Source organism: Protopterus annectens, chromosome 2.part2, assembly GCF_019279795.1.
Source record: "Protopterus annectens isolate FY-2018-M chromosome 2.part2, PAN1.0, whole genome shotgun sequence".
In the NCBI taxonomy this organism is placed as follows: Eukaryota; Metazoa; Chordata; order Ceratodontiformes; family Protopteridae; genus Protopterus; species Protopterus annectens.
In genome coordinates, this window is record NC_056730.1 from 740,002,967 (window position 1) to 740,024,659 (window position 21,693).

A 21,693-nucleotide genomic window follows, 5' to 3' on the forward strand; every position below is an offset into this window, starting at 1 on the left:
ACAAGCTGACAGAGGGAAACAGGTGGTCCCTGCAGTGAGGTTTATGCCCATGTAAGAAAAGAAAAGAAAAAAAAATATATATATATATATATATGTGTGTGTGTGTGTGTGTGTGTGTGTATATATATATATATATATATATATATATGTGTGTGTGTGTGTGTGTGTGTGTGTATATATATGTATGTATGGATTCACTACAGAATCCCGAAATTACACAATCCCAAAGCCCAAAATACCAAGACAATAAGCACGAAACCCATTACCGAAATGTTAAAACCGCGATATTCAGAATCGTGAAAGTACTACATACATACAGCACACACATAAACATACACACAGCCTCCCCCATAACCAAACAACCCCCCCCACCCCCCCTACTTTAATATTCTAGCTCCGAGATCGCACAAACACACACACAAGGCAAACTCACAGCCACACATTACAGCCCCTCACAGTCACAACACACATACACACTAAAGCCCCTCACAAACAAACTTACACACACATACTTACATGAAACGCAACACCAGAAGCGCTAACTCAAAATCCCTTAACATCGGGATTTTGAATTTCTCGCTTCTGGTCTTTCGGTAATGTGGGGGTTTCGGCTACATGGTCTCGAGCTTTTGAAATTCGAGATTTCAAAAGTTTGAGATTTAGTAGTGTTCCCGTATGTGTGTGTGTGTATATATATATATATATATATATATATATGTGTGTGTGTGTGTGTATATATATATATATATATATATATATATATATATATATGTGTGTGTGTGTGTGTGTGTGTGTGTGTATATATATATATATATATATGTGTGTGTGTGTGTGTGTATATATATATATATATATATATATATATATATATATATATATATATATACAGACACACAAGCATACACATAAATTACTGGGGTGCCATAATGAGTATCAAACACCCCAGTGTTTACCTGGGTGATGTCTTCCCCAGATGCCTCTTGCCTTAAGAGATCTAAGGGGAACTGTTTATCCATGACCTTGAGTTTGACAGGGAGATGACAACAAAGCTGAGGGGAAAAGGCAAATAAAAAAATAAAAATTCATGTCACTTTTGATTTATTGCCTGTCTGCCTTCAAGCATACCTGGTATTTTTTTTCATGGCTCCTTCTTCTACAAAGCAAAAAAAGATCTCATGAGCTTTGTGAAATCCTTTATCACGTCCTTTTCTCTGTTCTGTGTTCCCTCTATATCTTTCTCTCTATGTCTGTCTGGTTTTCTGTCTCTCCTAGTTCTTCTTTTTTTCTGTATCCTCTTGTAGACCCAGGGTGATTTTTATTGTCCTTGTTTGTATTTCCTCATGCATGTGTATATTCCTCAGAAGAGATTAACATAAACCACCTTGGGCTTATTTAAAGGGTAATCAGTCGGACCCCTAACAGAAGGCATCCTGGTGGCCAGACACTTTTTACTGTATTAGCTTTAACAGAAGTCATTACTGTATAGAAAAAGTGGCTCCAGGATGGTTTTTGGTATATCTAAAGTCTTCGGTAGTGTCAATCATAAACTACTGTTGGACCACCTTTGTTCTTATGGCTATCCCTTTACAACTGTAGGTGTTTTATGTTTTTATTTTTCCCCTCATTTTCTTGAATGCAGAGCGCAGTCTGTGAAATAAAGAATACTTTCTCTTCCTCTTTTTCTTGCACCCTGGGAGTTCCACAAAGCAATGTCCTTGGTATTTTTTACATCTAAGTAAGACATAGAGCAACTCATTGTAATGAGGATAAACTGCTCATATATACTGACAACTCAGCCATCTTACTGGTATCTGAATCAGCTTTTCTTGTACAACCTGACCTGTAGATCCTAACATTGTTTACTCTTGGCTGACTTCCACAGATCTTCACCTGAATGGACAGAAAACAACATTTATGCTGTTTTTTTTTTAACAATATCCACCTGTCCCATAGTACAAATCCACCAGATTGCATTTTAGGACTAATCCTATTTGAGCAACCCATAATGAAGAAACCAATTCCACTAAAATCTTAGGCTTAATGCAAGAAAACCAATTAAAATTTGATAAGCATGGAAATTTAGTGTGGATGAAATTAAACCAAAACCTGCACTGATTATAGAGCCAAGGGATTCCTATCACTAATAGCTCATGTGTCAACAGCTACTATGCATCTTCCACCAACCTTCCTATATTACTTCTACATATTTACCAATCTTCAGTTCCTGGTTTGCAGTAAGTTAGAACAAGACTAAAATCTGATAACAATGTTTGTTGCTGGTGGTCACTCACTATTATTGTATACAGTCCTTCAGTCCTTGCTACCAAGAAGAAGCTGAACTGCATTCACCTGAAGTATGCCTATAAACTTTTATACTTTCCCAAATACCTATTTTTAAAGTCATTGTCAATTGGTGCTCCCCCCGCCCCCACTTAACTTGGGGGCATGCTTTTCTTACATAAACAACATCTCTTTATTTTCTTGCTGTGCATGCTAAACAGTTCATCTTGGCAAACTATAGAATGTTGCAATTATATTGATGTGAAAATGGTAGCTGGAAAGGTGTCTCCCGCAGTTTTGAAGCTGTTGAGTATTAATATGTTGTTTGCACTGCCTGATCGTGGAACTTTATATGTCATCTTCCCATTTGATGGGATCACCTGTCTGATCGTATTATTTCTAACACTCACCTCACAGCAAGAAGTTCTCTGGTTTGATTCTTGGCTGGTGCTTCTTCTGTGTAGAGTCTGCATGCTCTCCCTGTGGTCGAGTGAATTTTAAAGAAATGCAGGTAGGTGCGTTTGTGTATGTGTGTGCCTTCTATGAAGGTTGGGCACCGGGATGGCAACTTGACACCGTAAAAACACCACTGCCAATCAATATGTGGACTGATAATCCGCTATGACCACCCCTAACCGGGAACAGCCGAAAGACATTGTTTTTTTACACGTACGTCTACAATACCTCAGTGTTTATTTTTGTTTGTTTGTTTTTATATCTTCAGAACAAAGATTATTTCTCCTTTATGTTGCCCTGTATTCATAGATGTATTATAGTTCTTTTCCCTCCCATGAATATGAACACTAGCTTTTCTTTTGCTCCTGTTGTTATATTTCTCAAACTATACCACCAGTCTACATAAGTTAGCTATGTTTAAACACCACACTTATCCTGATAATGATTGATGATATTGCTGTTCATTTTCTTACTGTTTTTGTTTTTCTGTATATTAATATTATCAGTTTTCTTCCAGGAACTCTGCTGAAAATGGACTTTGATCTATTAGATATTTCAAGTCAACAAATTTGAATAATAAACTAAATATGCCTAGTTTCTTAACATCTTTTTTTTTTCTCATTGTATATGTCTGTCCAGCATGTTCTTTTTAAGTCACATACAAAATTCAGTTCTGTAGACCTTGTATTTCTGGTACTGTTTAACTTCTGAATATACAGGAGATTTATAAGTGTGGGGTTTGTGGATGCCGTGTAAGCCAGGCATAGATCACCCCTCAGCAATCTGTAGGGGGTGGGAGTTTGGCATAAGGGGGTGGGAGTTTGGCATAATGGTTAAGGTGTTTACCTTACAAACATAAGGTACAGGGTTTGATTCTCACATGGGGTAACTGGCTAGGCTGAAAATGGCCCACAAGGGCAGTTAGCCTAGTACTAATCTATGAACCTATGAACCTAGAGGGAAAGGGATTTAAGGCACTCTGCGTAAGGCAGGTTTGTTACACCTTGTATAAGGAACCTCTGAGATCACTCTAGTTGCTGCACATGCTTGGTCAGGTACATACCAACAGGAGCATTTAACTCTGAGATTGGTCTGCTAAGGACAGAGTACAGTGGGATATGACCTCTTTAGACCTAGATGCCATGCCCTTACTTATAAGTTGAGCACCCTACAAAGATTTATTCACCACTGTGACCACATAATGGTCAAAGGTACTGTCTACTTCAGCACCTAGATCCCTGACCTCTACGTCATCTCTTATGTACATAGCTGTAGAAAGCTTTGTGGTTTTCCTTTGCCTGAGAAGGTATTTCTTCTTCAAATTTAGCTTTTAGGTTCATAGGTTCATAGGTTCATACTAGGCTATCTGCCCTAGGGCATTTATAAGCCTAGCCAGAGTGTGTGTGGCTTTCACCACCCCTTAGGATGAGAATACTATACCCATTAGTTTGCTGTGCCTCTGTCCAGCAGTGACACAGAGATGATTCCCGGGGTAAACCTACGATCTCCCATCCACTCGTCAAGATTTCTCTTGAACAGAGTCAGTGAGGGGCTCTGCCTCACATGGACTGGGATTCTGTTCCATAGTGTAGGGAGTCTCTGGGTGATGAATCTGTCCCTCCAGCACGTCCTATTTATATCCATGTTGAGGTTTAAGTCTCTTGCTCTCATGGCTCTGGTGGATTTGGATTTTTTGAGGTGGAGCATGTCCATTAATTCCGGGTTGGACATGGCCTTGTATGTCAGGCACAGATCACCTCTGAGCAGATGGTATGCGACTGAATAGAGCTGGAGTTTCTTCAGTCGGGCAGCGTATGACATATGTTTGAGCCCCTTTATCCTTTTGGTGAGGAACTTTTGGGGTCTTTCCAACTGCTGCAGGTGTCGGGTAAGGTACATTCGAATGGGCGTTGTACTCAATCATTGGTCTGATAAGTGAAGAGTACAGGGGTACAATGACCTCTCCTGATCTGGATGTGAATCCCTTCATGATCAGGTGGGCAATGTAGAAGGTCTTCCTAACCACTTTGGCAATGTGAGTGTCAAAAGAGAGGTTACTGTCAACTTGGGTCCCCAGGTCCCTGATAACTTCTTCCGTGTTTAATGGATTACCACCTATGTGGTAATTAGGGGTTACCTTGTTTTTCCCAAAGGGTATGACTATACATTGTTTGGCATTTAGCTTAAGGCCATGGCTCTGGCACCAGTTATCCATTTCTATGAGACCTCTCTGGAGGATGTCTGTGTCTGATGGAGTTTCAATTATGGTGCCCAGTTTGCAGTCATCTGCAAATTTTGTCAGCCACAATCCCCCTATGTTTGCCTGCACTTCAGAAAAATAAATGCCGAACAAGAGGGGGCCCAGGACTGAGCCCTGTGGGACACCGCTCGTGACCGGCTTAGAGTCTGACATGGCACCAGCAACTATAACCCTGTGGGTTCTGTCCTTGAGCCAGTTTGCAACCCATCTTGTGACATATGGGTTTACATCTAAGCTGGTGAGCTTTTCTATGATGCCCGAGTGGGGTATTGTGTCGAACGTTTTTGCTAGGTCAAGGTAGGCTGTGTGAACTGCATTACCCTCATCAATGGCCTTAGTGACTGTTTCGAAAAAGTCGACCAAGTTCAAGAGGCAGGATCTGCCCTTGACAAAGCCAAATTGGGTAGGATCCAGTGTCTGTAGGTCCCCAATGTCTTTATTTATGAGTTCCATTGTGATCCTCTCCATAGCCTTGCAGACAAGGCTCGTCAAGCTTATGGGGCGGTAATTTCCAGGGTCCGTAGAAGCACTGCCTTTGTAGAGTGGGACCACAGTTGCCATACGCCATTCTTTGGGTACGTATCCTGTAGTAAGGCTAACATTAAACAGCAGCCTTATGTGTGGGTTTAGTTCCTCATTGAGTTCGTGTAGCACACAGCCGGGGACACCGTCCGGTCCCATTGATGCTGGGTTTTTTGCTTTAGAGAGAGCAACTCTCACCTGGGCATCTGAGATGTTTGGGAGGCTAGACTCTGGTGGGATAGATATTTCTCCTTTTGGGGGGGAGGGAGGGGAGAAATTTTCACTGAACCTGTCTGCCAGTATGTTGGCAATGTCTGTGGGTTCAGTGATTTTTGTATCATTTTGGACTAATTCTGAGCATATCTGGGAGTTTCCACCCAGGTTTCTAACATAGCTAAAGAAGGCCTTATGATTGTCTTTTGTGTCTTTAGCGATTTTTCTCTCAAAGTTGGCCTTGGATGATTTTATGAGTGATCGAAGTATTAATTGACCACTTAGCTGCCTGGTTAGATTGGTCTTTTTTTAGTATGTTGTGCTTTTTTCCTCCTGTGCTTGGCCAATATTTTTTTTTTGTTGTATAGCCAATTGATATGATGATTCCACACAGGTGGCTTGTTTTTTTGACTTTGTTATCAAAAGGTGTTTCAACAAAGAATTTGTTTAAGGGTGTGCACACTTATGCAACCAGCTTATTGTAAGTTTTTTATTTTTTATATTTTTTCCCCTAACAAAAAAAAATTTGTTTGTTTTTCAATTGAATTGTACAGGTTATAGGTCACATTAAAGGTGGGAAAAGTTTTGAAATGATTTATTGTGGTCTCATTGTTTTATTTCACAAAAACCTGGCATTTTAACAGGGGTGTGTACACTTTTTATATCCACTGTATATTAAATACTGCTGTTATAAACTAGAAAGTTAATAGAGCAACAGGGATTGATTTAATATACATTTTCTAAAGGATTTGAAATCTAAAACTCAGATGTATGCTATTTTTTAATGACTTCAGTCCTCAGATCATCCTAGTAAATTGCCAGAAAAACACAACTTTTATGAGGAACAGATCAAAAATATAAGCCAAAAATCTGGACAGTTGAGAGGTATGCTTCTCGGCACAAATAATGGGGAAACAAAGGGCTGCAAATAGGGAAGGATTTTAAATATTGCTCTTATAAACTTAGAAAGTTGCTAGAATAACAGGATTTTCATTAGCATGCATTTTTTTCTGAAGCAGAGGGGTGTGTGTGTGTGTGTGCGTGTGTGTGTGTGTGTGTGTGTGTGTGTGTGTGTGTGTGTGTGTGTGTGTGTGGGTGGGTGTGTGTGTGTATGTGTGTGTGTGTGTGTGTGTGTGTGTGTGTATATATATATATATGTGTGTGTGTGTGTGTGTGTGTGTGTGTGTGTATATATATATATGTGTGTGTGTGTGTGTGTGTGTGTGTGTGTGTGGGTGTGTGTGTGTGTGTGTGTGTGTGTGTGTGTGTGTGTGTGTGTGTGTGTGTGTGTGTGTGTGTGTGTATATATATATATGTGTGTGTGTGTGTGTGTGTGTGTGTGTGTGTGTGTATGTGTGTGTGATGACTAATGGCAGCAGCAGTAAAGAGGTTTACAAACCTCTGCATCTTCCAGCTGAAGAAATCTGGATAAAGCCTAAAATAAAAGGGGAACAAAGGCTATAAAACAGAAACTTAATTATTGTGCTAATAAAATTACAAAGCTGCCAAACTAAAGGAAATCTGAACCTCAAATGTATGTCATTATATAGTAACTTCAACCTCCAGTGATTGTCAACCAAATGATTTAGGAGTAAAGGACCAAAAAATAAGGTAAATAACCTGATTACTTTTTAAATGTTATATTTTGGCTGTAAAATGCTTCTTCCAACACCATTAACATATACTACATCAAGTTTGAAACATTAGGCGGAGGAACTATTTCACAATATATATATATATATGTAAGTAAGTAAGTAAAGCACAATTCTACAGATAGCCCATTCTCGAAGCACAATAACACCCTCCAGGGTGTGTGTTAATGTGTAATTAATGCCCCTCCAGGGGTGTAGAGGCCCTCCACTTGTGGCATCTGGCCTCATAACACCCCTGGGCGGGCGTTAATTACACATTAACACACACCCTGTTGGGCATTATTGCTTACATATGTGGAGGAAATAGAGAGAGGACAGCTGCTCACTAAATATCCAGCTCACATCTGCTACAAAGACTTCAGGAAGAGCAGCTTTATGCATGTACCCTGATGATGACCTATCTCACACACACGCACACAAAATGTGTGCACATGCGTGTGCACTCACAACACACACACGCACACACACAATAATGATAAAAAGGAGGAGTTATGTGTCAACCCTCAAGGGCTATGAAGCATGGGTGATAATAGTTATATATATATATATATATATATATATATATATATATATATATATATATATATATATATATATATGGTTCTACCTGACTTAGTCGACAGCGCAGAACACCGACAACGGAATCCGGAGCTCCAGAAGATCGACAATGAAGAAGACCGATGCGAATCGCGAGTGCCAGAACATCGACAATGCAGAAGACCAACACGACGGATGACAACACCGACGCCGAGGATGCCGACATGGGAAAAGGCTGTGTGAGTATGCGGTAGTGACGGACGTTAGGGTGCGAGTCAGGTAAGTGTGGATATTGACGGTCTGTGGGGATAGGGGCGGGTTAAGTGAGTTAGGGTTAGGGAGCGGGTTAGGTAAGTGTGCGGTAGGGATAGACTTTGGGATAGGCGGGTTAAGTGAGTTAGGGTTAGGGGCGGGTTAGGTAAGTGTCGCGGTAGGGATAGACTTTGGGATAGGCGGGTTAAGTGAGTTAGGGTTAGGGAGCGGGTTAGGTAAGTGTGCAGTAGGGATAGACTTTGGGTTAGGCGGGTTAAGTGAGTTAGGGTTAGGGAGCGGGTTAGATGCGTGTCTGCTAGTGATGGACCTTAGGGTTAGGGTTGTCGATAGTTGTGTATGTAAGGTTTAGTGTGGGTTTGTAAGGATTTTGGTGTGCTTGTGTTGTGTGTGTGGTTTGTGGAATGGGGATGTGTTTTGTTTTTTATTGTTGTTATTGTGGTGTGTGCAGTGTATGGGGTTTCGTGTTTGTGTACCGTCGGTTATTTCGTTGTCGGGTATGTGAGGTTTCGTGTTAATGCACTGTCGATTATGTGGTGTCGGTGATGTCGTTGTCGGTGTTGTGTGGTTTTGACTATGTCAGGTAGAACCATATATATATATATATATATATATATATATATATATATATATATTTTTTTTTTTTTTTTAAGTAATATATTTAAATATATATATATATATATATATTATGTATATATTTTAAACAACTTTATTGAATTATCACTTGTGACACAGACAAATGTACATTTATATAAAAGTAAATAAACCATATTAACAAGTTCACATTTACAAACATTAAACATCACTTATATTCTTCTTTCCAAAATAACCTATCCAATATTACATAAATTGTTCAATTCCTGCCTTTTTGTTAAACCTCATTTCTCCTCCAAAAGATTTTTCTACATGTCTTGTTCCCATAATTTCCATTTCTTTCTTTGTAGTTTGTTCTTACCCTTTTCTAAAGATCTCACTTCCTGTTCTTTTATATCTGTTACAATATTCACTGTTTCAAGTATGGCTGTTTTTGACTTTCAAATCATTTTTTTATCAGCCACCATAATTAAACATAACAAGGTCTTGCTATGTTTAAGCAAGTCAGATTCTGTATCCCAGCTCAAAAAAATAATTTCCATAGTTGCACTCATTTGCTTGCTCAGTATCCCTGACAGAATACTCCTGTAGGGAATTTTTTAAATCTGCCAGTTCATTACACTCCAAAAACGTATGGTCCCATATACCTCTTTCTTCCCCATCACACCTCCAACATTTGACATCTACCTGAGAAAAATTCTTTGGAGTCTGCTTGGGGTATAAAAGTACCTGTGCAAACAGTTCCAAACAAAATTCCCAAATATTCTACACTTTGTGGCATACGTGAGAGCCATGCATAAGTCCTCCCATTGTTTCTTTGTGATTTGCTTATATAATCTGTCGTCTTGATTTTTGTGACCTCCTGTAGTTACTGTGCAATATTTTATATGCCTTACTAATTATCTCATTTTTAACAGCACCTTCTGTTCTAGATTCAGCTGAAAACTCAACCAGTACAGCTATTTCACATAGGATTCCCCGATCCCTTTCTCTTTGCCTGTACTCTAATACCAATTCATGACATGGAAGGCGGTCTTTAGCCTGCAGTCCACGTCTTCGTGGCCTCTTCCCATTCTCTTATTCCCCTCGCTAGTTATTTGTTCCCAATATCTTGATTGCTTTGCCAAATTCCTCCAGTAAATTCCACCCCCTCCTGCCTAATCTCTGTAGCCCTAATTGCAGACATCCCTATTGGCAGACTCTCCTTTCGACATTCCTGTGTTGGCTTACTTCTTAGTGTACTGTCTGTTACTTTATGAATATAATATTCTGTGTAACTGTTATTCTCCTTAAGGATCTGCATCCAAAATCTGACTCCCTCTTACATCTTGAATTTGCCCCCTGCTTCATCGTCATTCCTTTCCACTTTGAATGGTAGCTTTCTGTTTGTTTTATATGTAAGAACCGTGTAGCTCTAAAACATCCCTTTGAAAATTAATTCATTTTGTTCTCTTCGAAGGGTCAAGTTATCCCACTTGACTTTTGCCCTTTCCCCTCCCAAATAAAATCCTTCAATACTTTATTAATTACTACCCACAATTTCTCTGGTTGATGAGGCTATGGTTGACCAGTATATAAAACTAAAGGGAATAAAAACATGTTTACTGCTTGTATCTTACTATCCATATCCACAGGCAGGAATTTCCAGTTTCTCAATTTTTGTATTATTTTTTTTTTGTCTTTTCCCACATATCCTTAGCTGCCATAACTGAATTCTTTTTAACCCATATTCCTAAATTCTTCATTTTATCATGTCCCCATAAATATGGGTATTGCTGGTCCAATTCATGTGTGGGTACCTAGGTTATAGCTATAGCCTTTGTTATATTTTCATTAATTTTATATCCTGAAAAAAACTGGAACTGTCTGAGAATATTCCACAACACTGAGATATAAACAACAAAGGGGAAAGAGGCCATCCCTGCTGGTTCCTGTATTCAAGCAAAACATATCAGAGAAGAACTCTGTCAGTTTGAATTTACCTCCAATCCCTCAAATATCCTCCTACTTAACCTTATTATTGTTGTCAGGGAACGCAAATGCTTCCATTGCCCTATTCATATAATTCTAACTCTGTCAAATACGTTCCCTGCATCAAGACCCACTAACAGCAGTATTTTCTTATATTCTGCTTCCCTCTTGATTATCATTACTCTATTAATTTTGTCATATGTTTGCCTCCCCTCCACAAAACCACAATGATTCATATCTATCAGTTGTGGTAACACACATGCCATTCTTTTAGCAATTTTAGACCTAGACACATTATAATCATGGTTTAAAATTAACATGGGCCTATGTGAATCTGGATCTGATGGGCCTTTACTGTCTTTAGGTATTACAGCCACCACAGCTTTCTTCCAGGTTGTTGATGCTTCCTCTTTTTTGAAATACTGTTAAACAAAGCCTTCCAGATCTTTAACGCTTTCTTCCCTCCTAGCTTATCACTTCCGCTGGAGTACTATCTCTACCTGGAGACTCTCCTGCAGATTGGTTATACATCAGTGTTTCACCTCATCTCCTTCTGTCTTAACTGTTAATTGTTCAGCCTTATCTACCCCTAACATTGGCATGTTTAAGTCTTCCATAATATTTCTATTTGTACTTTTTTTTAAATTCCCCATTTCTCTGGTTTATATGCATTGTCATAAAATTTTGGAAATAGCTCTAATAACTCTACAGGATCTCTGGTTATTTTTCTCGTTATAGGTTCCCTAAGTTTGGCAACAACCCTTTCTACTTTATGTTGCCTAAGTCATTATGCTAAAAGTTATTATAAAAAATAGTTGTTTAACAGAAGTCTTTGTATACTCATCCACATTATCCATTTTCTCTTTAGCAGTCTGCAGGTGTGCCTCTCCTTGTTCTGTGATATTTCCCTTATTGTGCAGTATTTAACCTTTATCAGCCCTCTAAATAATTCTTGTTACTTCTTAACCATAATTATTTTTCTTTTGTTTCTACCCTATACTTAAATTCCACTTTCATTTTATCCCACTCACTAGTTACAACTTCTTGAGTACTTTCTTTCTTCCCTAATAACTCCCAGGTAATTTCCATTACCTATTTTTTAATTTATTTATTTGTTTTTTATTTAACATTTGTTAACCGGGAAAGTCCGACTTGGAACAAAGCCATTTTTCAGCAGAGGCCCGGGGAGAAACGCTCCAGATGCATGTCTTTGAATGTGAGAGGAAACCCACATGAATGCAGAGAGAACATAAAGACTACACACAGAAGGCACCCCAGCCAAGAATTGAACCGGAGAACCTCCTGCTGTGAGGTGACAATGCTACCCTTGCACCACTGTGCCATCCATTCCTTTGTAAATTCCTTTGTTTTTAACAGGTAGGTGGTGAGGCACCATTGTCTAATTTTTACTTCATTATCCTGCATTATTATATTAGCTATTATTGGCATATTATCTGAAATAGTTAATGTATCTGAGTCAAAATTGTCAATTAAATGCGCATGTTCATGTGGAATATAAATTTCTGTCTAGTCTATCTTATTTATTTTACCTTGGGGACTAATATATAACTTCTCTCTGAGTTCCTACTACTGAATTCATGTAGTCCATACCAGCTATTTTCATAATATACCCCTTTTTTATATTTCCCCTTCTAGCCGCCCTCCCCTCATGAAATACATCCTCATTGTTGCAAATCAAATTCCAGTCTTCACCTATAAAGTAATATTCCCTGCTGAAAACTAGTTATTTCTCCTAAAATTTTCTTAAGCTCTATAATAGTAGTGTTAGGTGGAATATAATACAAGTGAGCATAATCCACATCCCTTGCCAGTAGTCCCTTACAACCACAAATCTACCATATTTTTTTTCTGTTCTAGCAATATTGGAGCTCCTCTAGCAATTAATATAAGCTCTCCTCTAAAATTCCACTGAATATCCATTCTGAAATCATTTCTTTAAAAAATTCACATGCTCGTTTCATTCCATATGTGTCTCCTGTAGTATTGCTGTTTGCACTCTGCATGTCTTAATATAATTAAATATTATTTCCTCTTTATCTATACCTGTGAGACCATTCACATTCTGATATGGTATAGAAAGTGTTGTCATTATGACAAGAAGTCATTATTCCAATGCATTATGTACATCTTTTTTAAAGTCTATTTTCAGCTTTTATGATACATGTGCCCACTAATGTTTGACAGTTTGATGCTTTCTACAGTGTTTCTTAACTCCATTTAAACTTATGTTATATTTTACAAGAATTTTTGTTTTAATGAAAACACTAAAAAAAAAAAAAAAAACACCCCCATAACCTGTTAATGTAATACAAACACACAAACCTATGTACACCTTCAAATAATGAAGTTTAACCTTCCTAATAGGAACAGTTGTCCCAAATAGACAACTACAAGTGCATGCCTTTTCTAACCTAAAGTTGAGGTTATCCATACTTACATCCATGCTATTGCCTGTATTCCTACTTACACTCATTGGTATTTTGATCTTTATTCCCCTATCAGATGTGAAAAACAACTTGAGTGCTTTCAGAAAACATTAACTTTTAGCCTTGAAGAAACAAGTGCTGTGGCCTTTTTTTTACTGCCATGTTATTAGATTGCCTTCATGAAAATTTTAAAAAATGTAGCCGTCAGCTGCAGACCTCCAAGGATAAGCTGAAACATTTATTGCTAAAGGAAACTTTTATATTCAGTGTTCTATTATTTACTTATTTCCACTTAAAACATGTTTTTAGATTAAGCCAAGAGGTCTTAATCCAAACATTCGCCTATGCAAAGTAACAGAAAACATTTCAGCTCTACATATATCATGGTCTGTGTACTCTTGCACCAGTACTCCTTATCAACGACCCACGATTACAGCCTACTAATTTAAACATGCTTTTGTTAGGCCTGTTTTCCTTTTTTGCATTCTAATGCCTACATTTCTTAATGCGAAAAAAGAAGAAAGAAAGAAAAAAGGCATCTATTTATTTTAGTATCTTTATCATATACAATAAGTGCTAGGGTGCCTTCTGTGCGGAGTCTGCATGTCCTCCCTGTGGTTGTGTGGGTTTCCTGCGGGTGCTCCGGTTTCCTCCCACATCCCAAAGACATGCTGTAGGTGAATTGGACACTCTAAATTGGCCTTAGGCACGAGTGCGTGTGCGTGCATTTGTGTGCCTTCTGTGGAAGGTTGGGTGCTGGGCTGGCAACTCGACACATGTAAAACTCCACTGCCAATCATGAGGTAAAACTCCACTGCCAATCATGAGCAGACAGGTGATCCACTGTGGCGACCCCTAACCGGGAAAAGCCGAAAGAAGAAGAAGACCATATACAATAAGTAAAAATGCTTTACTATAAAACATGCAATTTATATCATGAAAAGTTTAAAGAAATACTGTTAAGAACAAAATTGTTTTAATTATAGTGACCCTTTTCCTTCCTCTTCCTTTGTCCTTAGTGTCCTTTTAAATATTAATGATGTGAAGTAAGGCAAATAACTTTTAGTACCCCATAAGTTTAACAAAGTCAGCAATGGTATAAAAAGCCAGACAGAAGCCAGTAAGATCCATAACCCATTTACTGATTGAGCGCTTTTGTCTCACAATAGAAACTTCATCAGAATACCATTGTAACAAAAACCTCACCTTTTATACATTGTCTTAATCACATAAAATGAAATCACTTCCTATATACAAAAAGTGAATTCATACATAAATACAAATAACTACTTAAAATTACTACATGACATCATCCTGTATAAAACACTTACATATAAAATTCTGCTTTAAGTTTTAAAATAGAACTAATAGAAATTGCACTGTTAAGTCCTGGTGCCTCAGAGGCATTAGTTCTCAATAGTTCTCATTTGCCATCTTAGCTCCTTCAGTTCTAGATATTTATTCAGGGTCCCCCCCTCACCCAAAGTGACTTGCTCAATGACAGTGAACTGGAAACTGTGTCCTGGATGCAAGCCAATATGTGCAGCTAGGGCATTTTTTGTTTCATTCCTACCAATGTCATAATAATGTTGGTAGATTCTAGTTCTCAGTGAATTTATGTTTTTTTCCTATGTAAAAACATGGACATAGGGAGCACTTAGCTAGATATATAACTCCCTTATTGCTGCAAGTGAACTTGCTTCATATTATATATATATATATATATATATATATATATATATATATATATATACACCATAATTGGGTATATATACCGCCTTGCCTTCCAGGATATATTTGCATTGCATGCAAAATCCACATTTTACCATGCCCCCCATCCTTGCAGTCGTCTTTCTATAGGTTTCCAGAATATATTTTTTATGCTGGTGTCTCTTTTATAGACAATTTTGGGGAATGTTCTTACCAAGTCAAGGTGTACAGCCATATTTTACAGATGTGACTAATGCTTTGTAATCTCACATTTATTCACTAATTTCTGTGTTGCTGGTCTTCCCGTTCATCTCCATCTCCCAACTCCAGACTCTGGTTCAATTCCAATGTACTCCTGATTCTTCTAGTCAACTCAGTTTCATACAGACTCCTCAGAGGTGACCTCTGTCTGGCATACAAGGCGATCATGAACCCCACCTTGATGGGACTGCTGCATATCTGCAAGTCAAGCTCCACTCAAGTAACCCACACTCGTGGCCCCAGCCTGGTGTGTGACATTAACGGGACTTGTTGGCGGGCCGGATTTGTGTCCCAGAGACTCCCTCATCTATGGAAAAGACTCCTTCTCCACATCAAGCAGAGTACCTCTTTACCCCTTTTTAAGCGCAACCTGGATAACTGAATGGGAAACAGAAAATATACCCCTGGGATTCCACCCATATCCCTGCTGGACAATGGAATTGGGTGCTGATTTGTCTAAACATGGGCTAAACTCCTGGCTAGGCTTATAATTGCCTCAGGGCCAATAGCCTAGTAACCTCCTATGATCCTATATGTTTAATGGTTTAATATACTCTAAATCTATCTTTTTTACTTGTACTATACACTTATTGACAGTGTAACTTAGCATCTATGCATGAGTCATAGCTGAAAACAGTCTTCAGATCAGTTCCCCTACCTGGTTAATAAGTAATAAATAAGTGAAAAAATATGATGAGGTGTGTGATGCCCTTGCACTGGCCCAGTAATCAAGGATCCTCAGTCCTCACCACTAACACCAGTGAGGAGCATACACATTGGGGGATAACAAGTACACACACAGTGAAGTACAATTTCCCTTAAGGGCACACAGAGATCACAGTCAGTCTGAGGATATTTTCTCCCTTTCTCTCCAGATCCCCAAATAAGACTCCCCAATGGCACAGTTGCACAGTACAGATCTGAGCAAAGTGGTCAAGCCAAAACCTCCAGCACCCTCTCTGTCCAACCAGTGCTTTGTGTCTCTGAGCGAGTAGCTGACTTACACACACACTTTGAGATATGAGTTGTATACAAACATACAGACACTTCTGGGGAAGGTTAGCACAGGTTCTCCAGTTATGCCTCCTTCTGTCCAGACTATAAGGTAGAAATCACTGCCACCAACCACTATTAATCAGCTACTATATGGCCCTTCCCAAAGGGGGACCAATTTCACTGTGTAACGTTACTGTTATCCAAATAGTAAGTGTGACTAAGTAGCAAGACTGTTGGAGTGGCTTGGACAGTATCACCAAATACATGCAATGCACTCTAAGAGCTTAAATTAGCTCTACAAATAACAGCCACAGTTGAAAGGTTTAAAAATTGTAATAATAAATAATAAAAACACAAGACAAATGTCATCAATTCAACACAGTGCTAATCAAGAGTTCAGAGATCACATGAAACTTTTAAAACAATATTGTAGGATAATCTGACATAAATATAGAAAACAGCTAGGCTAATCTGGCTATATTTCTATCTAACTCTGAGAAATACTAAGTTCTAAATAACTACTTACATACAGAGCAAAGCAAGTGCTGGTGAGTGGAATGTTTTCAACTTCAGACAAAATCCAAAATGCTCAAATCTTTCTCTCTGAGATAGTCTTAAATTGATATACACCCAGTGCTGCTGAGTCATTTCACATTACTTCATTGTTGACACCTCTGCTCAAGTTTTCCAGGCTCACAGAACTCAAAATGTAACATCTGTTTGTAATTTTGCACCTGCCAGGAAATCACAGCAATAAAGGACACTTTACATATAAAACCTAGTAATTAACTCTTGTCCTAAGACAATAGAAATAATTTCTTGGTCCAGACATCCTGTCTCCGAGATTGAGATCAGTCACAAAAAGCTTCACTTATCAACTTTCTTCCAGCAGGGTGCACTGTGGTTAAATTTTTGAAGCTCAGAAAATATAACACCGTTTTCTTACATTTAGTTTACTTTACATATAAAACCTAGTAATTAACTCTTGTCCTAAGACAACAGAAACAATTTCTTAGTCCAGACATCCTGTCTCCGAGCTTGAAATCAAATAGTCACAAAATGCTTCACTTATCAGCTTTCTTCCAGCGGTGTGCACTGTGGTTACATTTTTGAAGTTCAGAACATATAACACAGTTTTCTTACATTTAGTTTTCTTACATTTGTAAAAACACACCTGTGGATCACATTAATATTTACAGTGACAGAGAATTATTTTAAAAATTCTATCTAGTTAGGTTGGCAGCCTTCACAAAGTTTTGGACTATTGGCTGGCTATGGGAGGATGGAGTGACAACTTGAACCTCAGACAACCCAAACTAGTTCACTTTGCCTTCCAAGTGGTAAACATATGGCTTAGAGCTGAGCTTAGGTGTAGAATGGTGTTACTGGAAAATTGGTTTGCTGTTCAAGGCACTGGAGCAGTGCAAAGTTGGTAGTTTGGGTGGCAAAACATCTGAGTACATGTGGCAGCCAAGGCACATACCATGGGGTGAGTTATCTCACTGATAGAGAGCTATCGAAAAAACAAGTTTTACTGCTGATATAATACTACATGTTCCTTAGGAAATACTAGGCAAATCAAGAGTTCTTAAACAGACTTGTGGAAAATGTTGCTGCAGTCTAATGAAGAAGGGAGTGAATATAATGTTGGTATGCCAGATATCTTGCTATATGTGTTTTCAGGCCTGCATATATACTGTTAGTGCCTAAAACTACATACTTTCCTGATACTACCATAGCAATCTGTAATGGAACTGCCCCCCACAACACACAGGGTGTGCCTTATTCAGGGCATGTGTATGGTGCTTGTGTGACAAGTTATTTGTTAGTCTAAGAAGTCAATGTATTCCATTTGAAATCATATATGAAAGCACTGTCCTTTCAAGCTAAGGCATGCAGGGAAACAGGAGTAAGGCTGGTTGCTCCAGTAAGAGTTAGATTGCAGATCCAATCCTCTGGGTTAGAGATGATCTGGAGAGCATCTTACAGGCTTTAGAAAGCTGTGATTATAAGGCAAGTCTTCCTTAAAATTTAAAGGAGGGATATGAGTGCTGCTGTTTGTTGAGATGTTGAACGAGTGTAAAACCAGTCCTGGAAGGAAAAGTTTGAATTATGTGAGGACTGAGTGTTTTTAATTCAGCTTTGAGAGAAAAAAATGAGTGTATATTTTGGGATACTGAATTTATGGGATTAATCATGAAAATCTCATAGGTTCATAGGTTCATAGGTTCATACTAGGCTATCTGCCCGAGGGCATTTACAAGCCTAGCCCATAGTTTTGTGGCTTACGCCACCCCTTTAGTATGGGGAACTATACCCATTATTTTGCTGTGCCTCTGTTGAGCAGTGACACTGAGGTAATCCCTGGGGTATATCTGCGATCTCCCATCCATTGGTCAAGATTTCTCTTGAACAAGGCCAGCGAGGTGCTCTGCCTCACATATACCGGGATTTTATTCCACAGCATAGGGAGTCTTTGGGTGATGAATCTATCCCTCCAGCACGTCCTATTAATAGCCGTGTCGAGGTTTAAGTCTCCGCCCTTGTGGCTCTGACGGATCTAGATTTTTGAGGTGAAGCATATTCATCAAATCTGGGTTTGACATGGCCTTGTATGTTAGGCAAAGATCACCTCTGAGCAAGCGGTAGCGACTGAATAGAGCTGGAGTTCTTTCAGTCGGGCAGCATAGGACAGATGTTTGAGACCCTTTATCCTTTTGGTGAGGAACTTTTGTGGCCTCTCCAGCTGCTGCAAGTGTCGGGTCAGATACATTCCGAATGGGGCATTGTACTCAATCATTGGTCTGATGAGTGATGAGTATAGGGAGACTATGACCTCCCTTGATCTAGATGAGAATCCTTCATGATAAGGTGGGCAATGTAGAAGGTCTTCCTAACTACTTTAGCTACATGGGTGTCGAATGACAGACTACTATCAACCTGGGTCCCCAGGTCCCTGATAACTTCTTCTGTGCTCAGTGGATTGCCACCTATTTGGTAGCTAGGGGTAACCTTGTTTTTCCCGAAGGGTATGACTATGCATTTTTGGCATTTAACTTTAGGCCATGGCTCTGGCACCAGTTATCCGCTTCTGTGAGACCCTTCTGAAGGATATCTGTGTCAGATGTGTTTTCTACTATGGCCCAGTTTGCAGTCATCTGCAAACTTTGTCTGCCATAACCCTCCTGTGCTTGCTTGTACTTCGATAAAGTTGATGCCAAACAATTGTGGGCCCTGTTCTGAGCCCTGTGGTACACCACTTGTGACAGGCTTTGAGTCTGACATGGCGCCAGCAACTCTGACCCTGTGGGTTCTGTCACTCAGCCAGTTTGCAACCCATCTTGTGATGTATGGGTTAACATTTAAGCTGATGAGTTTTTCAATGATACCCGAGTGGGGTATTGTATCGAAGGCCTTCGCCAGATCAAGGTAGGCTGTATGGACTGCCTTTCCCTCATCAATGGCTTTGGTGACTGTTTCGAAAAAGTCAACCAAGTTTAGAAGGCATGATCTGCCTTTGACAAAGCCAAACTGGGATGGATCCAAAGTCTGCAAATTCCCTATGTCTTTATTTATGAGGTCCATTATGATCCTCTCCATGGCAACAATGCATGAAGGACAAAATTTAGTTTTCTACCTGTTCTCCAGTTTCTTTTGAGCATATAAATAAAGCTTCAATTTGAAAGTATGAAACTGACTGTGAAAGAATAGTTTATTTCTGGCAGTACTAGGAGGAGTTTATATTGGTTGCTGTAGGGAGCATAAAAAACGTTTCTGTACCAACTGTGATTCTAAACATATATCTCTGTCGGAGAAGCAATTGCTAAATGACTGCTTAACAAAAATAAGTCTCCAGAGTGATTGCTTCCTTTTAACATTATAGAAATTTGTACTGTGTTTCCTGAAAAAATCTTACTGAAAATAAAATAAATGTTAAACCCTTGATCCTATACAGGGAATCACTCGACATTTTTTGCATCAGAATGAGTTTCTCCAAGGAACATGAAACCCTGTACCTATACTGGGATGTGTTTTAGTCAAAAATCCTCATAACAGTGGAAAGAAGTTGCATTGTAACTGTCTTCTGGCTGTATATTGCTCTGTGTGTACAGAATTGCAAATGCTCAATCCTATACAAAGTGAAAAAAAATAATAGAAACCTTAATGAAGGCTAATTAGGCTTTAGTGAGCTTAACCACAGGCCTCTAGGAGAGATGTGCAGTCTCTGACCATAACTTTCTTAGGTGTTGACAACATATTTCCACAGTTGTGAACCAACAGCCCGACTCATTGGAGTCACAAATGCCAGTGTGCCTCTAAAAAAAGTAAGCAAGAAGTACAATGTGGAGGCCTATCTGGTGGCCTATAAAAGGTATACAGCTTGAGAGAAGTTGCCCCATGATAAGTGGGCCAGAATTTTGTCATTGCACTTAACTTGGGACTTGCTGGCACACATGGGCTTAGAAGAGTCTGATGCCAAGGACTACCACAAACTAAAATGTAAAATATTGACAAGAGCTGGAACATTACCTGAACAGTAATCCGGTGACAGTCACTACTGAATATATGGTATGGTTAGCCTGGTAAGGTCAAAATTAGCTGACTAGACGGGGAAAGGTAATAAAATAGGAAGAGGCAAAGAAGACATTTGGACTGCGTTCTAGAGACTGCTTTCCCTATCAGGAATTAATATCAGCATATAGGCAAAGAAAAAGGGATAGGGGTATCCTAAATGAAAGCCCTGCTCTGGTAGAGTTTTTAGATGAATCTAGAACAGAAGCTGCTGTTAATAAAGGTATATAAAAATATTGTACAGTAACTACAGGAGTCCATCAGAGGAGGTTAGAAAAGATTTGGAAGAGAAAGTGGATAAGCGACTCACTAGGATACAATAGGAATAAATATGTATATCTTCTAAATGCGCAACAAAGTCTAGAAATTTTAAGATTTTTGCATGGAACTGTTTGCATAGGTATTTTTATAACCAAAGCAAGCTCTGAAGAATTATTCCTCAAGTAAATGTAAATGTTGGAGTTGTAATGGGGAAGAAGGAGGTAACTGTGAACATATATTTTGGTAGTGTAATGAGTTGACAGACTTTAAAAATTCCCTGCAAAGTACTCTGTCAGAAATACTAGGTGAGCTAATGGATGTAACAAAGGAAATGGCTTTTTGAGCTGGGAAACAGGATCTGAATTGCCTAGACATAGTAAGGCCCTGTTAAGTTTAATTCTGGTAGCTGCCAAAAAACGCAATTACTACAAAATGGAAATCAGAGTTTAAACTAATCTCATTTGAAGTAGTGAAAAGTGTAACAGAAATAAAAGGACTAGAAATGAGATCTTTAGAAAAGGTTAGGTGCAAACGACAAGAAACAAATGGAAATTTTGAGAACAATGCATGCAGAATAATGCTTTGGAAGAGTGAGGTTTAAGGTAAGGCAGGAATTGAGCAATTTATGTAATGTTTGATTGATGATAATTGTACAGAAGAACTGTAAACAAGTTAATATGGTGTGTTTTCT

General features: G+C 38.8%; 1 protein-coding gene across 2 annotated transcripts in view; it reads left to right on the top strand.

Moving 5' to 3' along the window:
• The window catches only part of MCTP1 (multiple C2 and transmembrane domain containing 1), a 3,344,116-nt gene that overhangs the window by 2,458,498 nt on the left and 863,925 nt on the right, over positions 1-21,693 (top strand). The window lies entirely within an intron of this gene.